Below are 8,547 nucleotides of genomic sequence, written 5' to 3'. Positions count from 1 at the left end.
ATAACGTCCTTAGCCACCAAATGCAAAATTCAAAAAGAAATTTGAGCTTTTCATCAAGAAAGATATTTTCAGCCTCCATTCATCTTGCTTGTTCCTTTTTCTTAACTCGTCTGGTACCCAAATAAAGGCAAAATTCCACCATCATTCTGTGTGGAGGGCCATGGCCACTTGCTTGGCATCTGGCCAAATTACTTATGCATTGCCGCTAGTAGAATTTTTCATCTGCCCGATGGTGGCTTAGTAAGTGACAGAAAAAGCACCAGGATATAAACAGCCCGCACTGTGTTTGCAGAGAGGTTGGAGAGAGGCCAGCCCCGCCCAATGCCCTGACACAGCGTCTCTTGATTTGACCCAGCATAATTCAGGCTCTTCATACTTACTCTCCTTTTGGACACATGCAATCAATACAGAACGAGCTAGTTATGAAAGAGTGATTAAAGTCTGGGATTTTGTTTTAGATTGGACTTGGACTGTTCTCCAGGGACACTGAGCATCTAACCAAAGGCTGGCAAGGTTGCCCACTCCATCTGTTTCAGAAATTCTCCACCTTGAAGTGAAGGAGAGATCTCAGAGTAATAAAATGTTTAAATTTTTAAAAGGTAGAATCCAGGTGGGAAATCCTGATTCCCATTATTCAGGCCAGGGCATAGTACTGAGGGTGCAGCTGCCACTGGATTTGGGGGCCCACGAGCAGACTAGCAAGAAGATGCGGGACACAGTACTTGGGCTGCTTTGGGGACATGGGGCTGGGTGCCAGTGGATGGGGGGTGAGGAGTTCTTACCACACCATGTGGTATCTTGTGAATTCCATACCATGGGCATTTTTTAAAAGTTTGATTCATTTTTTTAAAAATAAAAGTTAGAAAAAGACTTTTCTACAGACTCTTGAGTAATAGGAATAGGAATCCCCCTTTTCTATAAAATAGGGCAGCTTTCTCTTTTACCATTTATAGAATATATAAAAGAAAGACAACGGAAGTAGAATATGATTGTTTCAATTTCCCGTTTCTCTGCTTAGACGTCCTTTGTCCTGTGGGTCTGGGTGGGGGGGATGTATATCCCTGTTCTTAGGACAAGCAGTCGTCTTTGGACTTCATTCAGTGACACGAACGACTGTGCCTCCTGTCTCCCTTTGTTCATCCCTGGCTGTTTTCCTAGGTGGGGCTTCACATTGGGATTCATGCTTTGACCACCAAGAGCCACACTCAGCATACCTATGGGCCCTGTCTGCAGTGTGAAGTGAACCGTCTGCTTGTTTATAGGTTCCAACTGGTGAATGCTGATCATTTGGGACTATTTTTGGACACACCTTTCTCAAAAGTAAATCTGGTGTGAAATTTCCATGTTTAAAATGTCAGAATCCACCAGCTTTTATAGTTAGATTCTCTGGCTACAGATGAGGTGAGATCCAGCCACTGAGACCGTTAAACACGTGGCTCCTACTATTGAAGTTCAGGTCAGGAACCACACCCGGTGCTGAGAAAGGCCAGAGCAGGAGGTCTGGAAGAGCAAAGCTCTGAACCTCTTCCATATGCTTGGGATCGTCTCTCCATGTCTCTCTGACAGCGAATTTCAGAAGATGTTTCTTCACTTTGTGGAGATAACACAGGGAGAATCCTGCAGTGCACACAGCAGCTCCCAGCCTCTGTGGATGCAATCCAATCTCACCAACTTTGTGCTTGGTGCTGGGCTTGGGGACCCCCATAGAGGCTGAGGGATTCACCTCAGGGACACAGCCTCTGGAGCCTATAGGACTCATGTACCCCTGGAATCGCCCGTCGCTGAAGCTTTAGGTGAGGGATATCATGGGTTATATAATGGATACTTTCAGTAGAACATCTTATATTCATATACAATTTTTATTTTTATTTATTTTTATTTATTTTTAAAGATTTTATTTATTTATTTGACAGAGAGAGACACAGCGAGAGAGGGAACACAAGCAGGGGGAGTGGGAGAGGGAGAAGCAGGCTTCCCACGGAGCAGGGAACCCGATGCGGGGCTCGATCCCAGGACCCCGGGATCACGACCCGAGCCGAAGGCAGACGCTTAACGACTGAGCCACCTAGGCGCCCCCATATACAATTTTTAAACAGATAAAAGTTGTTTTATAGAAGCTTCATTCTAGTAATACATGCAAATCCTTATATCATTTCCAAAGGAGAGTGTGTTCTCCTTCATGTGCAGGATGTCACACCTTCTTTTGTGTGGTAGAAGTATGACTTGGTTTGTCCATGATCAGAGAGATGCATGGTGGAAAGTCCTAGCTTTGCTGCTAACGAACAACATGGGCAATTCTTGACCTCTACATGTATGAGTTGGAAATATTCATACATGTCCCGACCCCAGGAAAGTCCAGAGAAAAGGGCAGCTGTGATGTGTGGGGTCACTTGTCTCCCTACTCATTTCTGAGGGGTTTATGTGTCCAGGTCAAAGAGGCCATGAACATAAGGGTGTGAAGTACATGCCCACTGGGGACAGAGGAGGGAGTGAGGATGGGGATGGCAAGGTGAGGGTGTGGGGTCAGTGTCCTAGAGGAGCCTGGTCAGGAGTCTGGCTGTGCGACCTTGAGCAAGTTTTAAGTTCCCAGTTTCCTCATCTATAAAACAGCAGTGACACCCCCTAACACATAGGGTTATTGTGAGCATGTGCTAGCTCATAAATGAAACATGATTTACATAGTGTCTGATAGAAGGAGGGCAATTAGTGGTGATTTATCCCCTTTTTCAACAAAACTCAGAGTGGTGTTTCTCAATAAGGCAAAAAACTGCTTCCAAAAAATTTAAAAATATATTAAGCATCTAAAATAGTATTAATTTTTAGATACTACAATAGATTGACTTCGGATTTGAAATAATAAGATTAGTATAAAAGGTGTCCCTTTAAAAGGGGGAAACAGTTCCATCACACTGCTATTCCCCTGCGGGAGCAGGCAGCTGCACACTGGTATCCACATCCAGCCGATCTGGGGGTAGGTAGTAGCCCGTTGGAGAATTGACTGTTGTCAATACCATCTTAGAAAGCTGAACTGGTCCATACAGAGTTGTGGTTGATCCAGAATGCTCTGGGTCCTGAGCCACAGCATAGAAAAGAAGAAGAGTTTAGCATCCGATGTTTGAGTTTTGGATCCCAAGAAGCAAAGAACAGTAACATGTGGCTACTTTGGGATATGGGGAAAAAGGATGAGAATCTCAAGGTGGAGGGAATTGCTTTAGGAGCCTGTTTTGAAGGGGATTATCAGCCCTGGGAAGATGTGTCTCTGGCTGTGGGACCATGAAGAATCAGCTTGATGTGTTATGGAAGAGAACATTCGGCTGTCTCCTCTGGGCCAAGCCTGCCCGTCACCTGGCACTTCCACTGGCCCCCAGGGGATGTGCTCAGAGTTCCCCACATTGGACACCTCATCGGGATCCCCTGATATTTTGTCACTGGCCACTGTGGGCCTTTGCTTTTTCAGATCATAGCACCAGGGGCCTTGTGGGCTGGTTCTGTGAGTTTCAGCTAGAATTCTCAGGTTCTTTTCAACAAATGGTCAGTGCTTCATGGAAGAACCTCTAAGGCAGTTTCTCGGTTGAGTGTTCTGGTGACAGTGAAGGCATCTCCTAGCTCTTTCAGTTATGAAGCTGCACTGAATTGTTTGGATGGAAAAGGCAGTCAGACCTCTGTCTTACCACAGGGTGCCAGGCTCTGGTTCCTCCCAGGGTCCTGCCATCCCCCAAGGCAGGGTATAAGCAACAGCATTTGAGAAGAGACGCCTTTGGAGCAATAAGGGAACCTTAAAACCTGTAGTCTATTCATTTTGAACTAGGGTTTTTTTAGAGTCCCAGGGATATTCAGAGTTTTTGGTGGGGGTAGGAGCAGACTGGCCTGACCTTCAGAGCTCTTGCGTCTTGGTGTGGTTCTGGGGCTAGCGCAGTATGCTGTTTCTAGTCTTGAGCCAGGAGTGCAGTGCAGTATGAAAAAGGCGCCTGACTTGAGAACTTTGTGGGGATTTGTGTGAAGGATGAAGTGTTTTTGTTTCTCTCCTCTGCATTTCCCAGAGTCCACATTTGTCTATTATGTCACCTGTCGTTCTAGATCTTAAAAGGAAATGGAGGAAGAGAGAGGTGTTCAGAGAAGGGTGAGCCACGTGAGTGAGGGAGTGGGAGAGAGCACGTGGGAATCCTGACAGCTCAGCTTAGAGGAGAGTGTACCACTGGGAGACTCTTTTGCTTTAGATTAAGCTTTTGTTTTCTTTGTGGTATTAGTTGTTGCCTAACCATGAGTTCTCACGCTCTCCAAGAGTTCTGCAGCTTGGCCTTTTGTTCCTAGCACAAGACTCTAAAAATGGTGTAAACTGACTCTACTTATCTAAGGGAAATTGTGACTACCTTCAGTCCTTGTGTGCATGTCCCCAGACTTTCCAGGGCTACATAAATAATTAGAACCTTCAGAACAGAATCTATGAAGGTAAATATGGGAAACAATCTTTGGTTGCTAACTCTGGCTTAAGTCCTAGAGTTTCGTGGTTATGCCCAACAGCTCTCATGAGCAGGAGATGGATGGGGCACAGAGTTCTTCCTAGAGCCAAGCTGGCTGGCAGAGGTTGCTCATAGGCCTCCATCAACTCCTCCACCTCTGTCTTGCAACACACAACTCAATGTTTCCAGATGTTCTGAGTTTCATGGTTTATGGATTCAGGACCTAGAAGCCAGGAATCTTGTTTTCCACACCCTTGGGATGCCTCCTGCTAAAACTGGAACTTGGAGTTTCTAACTATGTCAGGTCCAAGACAACAAGTCTATGGCTCAGGTGAGGAGTGACAATGGCATGTGTGGCCCACCTTGGATCTGTCTACCCTAATGTTGTTTTAGAGGGTCCTGTGAACACATTGTTGAACTGGTAAGTTTTGAACTCTCATGACTCAAAAGACAAATCGTATCTGTTTGTTTTTGTTCAATTTTCCAAGTTTTATATAGAGTTCCCATAAATAAAACATTGTGCTTTGAGAATGTGAGGGCATGAAAACAGAGTTTAGCCAAAAGCAGTACCTAATATTCTAGTCTCCTGGGTTGTTTGTTAGGAACCCTGATTTTTATATTAGAAAATAATTTAGGGCTCCAAAAGGTTACCAAATTGAATTTTTCATTTCTTTTTTATTTATACATGAAGTGTTAAAAGTATTTATGTGTAAAATCTTCTTGTTCCATACAGTAATAAGTAAGGGCATGGGAACTCCTACAGGTATCAGTAACATGACCACAATTTAGTGCCCCCCTCACAGGCTGTGGCAAACTTTGGATTCATATCCTGACTCAGCTGTATGATGGAAGTGAGCTTCAGGGTTATTTTTTTTCATCAGTGATACATATTGATGATGGTGTGCCCATGAGATATATACAAAAACTTGTTACATTTAAGATATTTGTGGATTAATGACCAATAATGTTTTTGATGGGTCTCACTCTTTTCTTCCTATGGTTTTATTCTCTGCTAAAGCAACCTTAGGACAACCATATTTAAATATACAGGTATTCCTATATATTTTGATTTTCAGCACCATTAATTTTTCTCAGGGACATTATAACCTCTATCTATATAGTGATTCAATAATAGCATTCAAAAACAAACATTGGTGATATTTTTGGCTGCTTAGAGAAGGTACTATAACTGATGGATTATTGGAGATCTTTATTTGTGAAAGATGCGGGGAGAAGTCAAGAATGGGTAAATGTATTTTAAAAGTAGGGCTCCTAATGATTAAAATGAAAGTTTCGGTGGGTGATTTGGGATGACCTGAGAAAACATGTCATTTTTTGAAGGTGAGAAGAGATCTTAGAAGTTGAACATATTCAAATGAAATAATTCAGTGAATAAAATTTAGCAGAAGTTTTGTTTTTTGTTTGTTTGTTCTCTTTTGTTTTGTTTTGCCAGAAGTGAGCTTAACAGATTTTCTATAGATATATAACATGATAAAGGTGTCAAGCAAAGAGACAAATGGACTAACTTAGAAATGGGATGATGAGACAAATGTATGATTAGAGCAGCCAATTAAGTGAACAGTGGTCAGTGAGATAGTATATCAGTTAGTTTTGGCTGTGTAACAAATGGCCTCAAAACTTAGTAGTTAAAACAATAGCCATTTTCTTTAGCTCACTATTCTGTGGGTTACTGGGTGCTTCTTCTGGTCTGAGGTAGTTCAACTGATGTCTGAAGGGCTGTCATTCATCTGTGGACAGATGACAGGTCTACTGGTGGCCAAGGGCTAGCTGATGTTAAGCTGAAGTTCTTTAGCTCTTCTCTAGTTTTTCATTTATCAGGATTGCTTAGCCTCATTAACATGATAGACTTAGGGTTCCAAGATGTGAATCTAACCATATTAGTAATTACATTAAATGTAAATGGGCCAAATATTCCAATTAAAATGCAGAGATTATCTGAATAGACTAAATAGAAAATAAGACTTTCTATGGGCTGCCTGAGATTTTAAATATAAAAAATAAGTGGAAAGTAAAAAGATGGAAAAAGATATACCATGCAATGAATATAGGAAAGCTGATGTGGTTACCTACCAGACAATGTAGACTTAAAGACAAGATGGTTACCAGAGATAAAGAGGAACATTTTACAGTAATAAAATGGTCAGTTTTTCAGAAAGCCATAATTATCATTATGTGGAGGTATCTAAATACTTCAAAAGAGCCTCAAAATGCATGAAAAGAAAACTCATAGAATGAAAGGGAGAAATAGACAACTCTAAAATCATAGCTGGTGATTTTCAACACCCCTTTCTTGGTAATTGATAGAATAACTAGAAAAAAAATCCAGTGAGGAAGGCGCCTGGGTGGCTCAGATGGTTAAGCATCTGCCTTCAGCTCAGGTCATGATCTCAGGGTCCTGGGATAGAGTCCCGCATCAGGTTCCCTGCTCAGTGCAGAGCCTGCTTCTCCCTCTCCCTCTGCCATTCCCTCTGCTTGTGCTCTTCTGTCTATCTGTCAAATAAATAAATACAAATCTTAAAAAAAAAAATAAAAAAAAAAATCCAGTGAGGATATGGAAAATTTGAACAATGCTATCAATTAACCTGATTCAATTTACTTTTTTTTTTTTCAATTTACTTTTATAGAACACTCCACACAACAACTAGGGAGTAGACATCCTTTTCAAGGGCAGCTGAAATATTCACCAAGATAGACCATATGCTAGGTCATAAAATAAATCTCAGTACTCTTTGAAAGTCTGAAACCTTACAGTTTCTGTTCTCTGATCAAAATAGAATCAAATGAAAAATCAACTACCAAAAAAAAATAGAAAAGTCTTCAAATGCTTAAAAATTAATCAATAAACTTCTAAATAATTCAGGGGTAAGAGATGAAGACACTAGGAAAATTGGAAAAGATTTCAACTTTATGAAAATGACTACAATAATAGCATTTAGAGGGAAATTTAATGATGCTTCTAATGATGATATTAGAAAAGGACAATAGTTTAAACTCTCCCTGTGTTTCCACATGAAAAACTAGAAAAAGGGAAGTAAACTAAAACCAAATAAATAGGATGAAAGAAATTAATAAAGAACTGAAATAAGTAAAGTAGAAAAAGACAAACAATAAAGATAAAATACTGTAAGTTGGTTCTTTATAAAGAATAATAAAATGGATAAATCTGTAGTGAGACTAATCAAGAAAAAGAATAAAAACAGAAAATATTAGAATGGAAGAGGCAATATCACTGCAATTTTTATACAGTTTAGAATGAGTATAAGGGAATATTATAAACAAAGTTATTCCAATAAATTTGATAACTTAGATGAATTCCAATAAATTTGATAACTTTGACAGACTTACCAAAATTGACACAAAAAAAATAGAAAATTTAAATAGCCATATGTCTATTTAAAATTTGAACTTTTGTATTGAAAATGATTAAAAAACCTTACCACAGAGATAAATTTGAGCCCAAATGGTGAATTCTAGAATGATGGAAGAAATAATATTACAAAAATTACAAAAATAGGAGATGAAGGAATTCTTTCCCACTGATTTTATTCACACAGCCCACACAGCCCTGATACCAAAACATGATAAAATAAAAGGATAGTATAACATTGCCAAGTAGGATATATTCCAGAAATCCAAAGGTTAATTTAACATTTGAAAAATCCATCAATATAAAACAACATATTAACAAAATAAAGAAAAAAACTATATGATAATTTTAATAAATGCAGAAAAATATTTGACAAAATTAAACATTTATTTGTGATAAAAAATATTTTTAGCAAATGCAAACAAAAAAATAAAAAAGGAACTTCTTCAATCTGACAAAGGGCATCTATGAAAAACCTACAGATCACTTAATGGTAAAATATTGAAGGCTTCTCCCCTAAAGTCATGAGCAAGGCAAGGATGTTCTTTCTGACCACTTAAATTCAACATTGCATCAGAGTAGCTAGCCAGTGCAATCAAATAAGAAAAAGAAATAAAAAGGCATATGAATTGGAAAAGAAGAAAGAAAACTGTCTTTATTTACATATGGCACAATTTTTTATGCAAATAATTCTAAGGG

Source organism: Leptonychotes weddellii, chromosome 10, assembly GCF_054177405.1.
Source record: "Leptonychotes weddellii isolate Sample4059 chromosome 10, ASM5417740v2, whole genome shotgun sequence".
NCBI classification, from domain to species: Eukaryota; Metazoa; Chordata; class Mammalia; order Carnivora; family Phocidae; genus Leptonychotes; species Leptonychotes weddellii.
The sequence above is the reverse complement of the archived record's forward strand: the minus strand, read 5'-3'. Positions refer to the sequence as shown.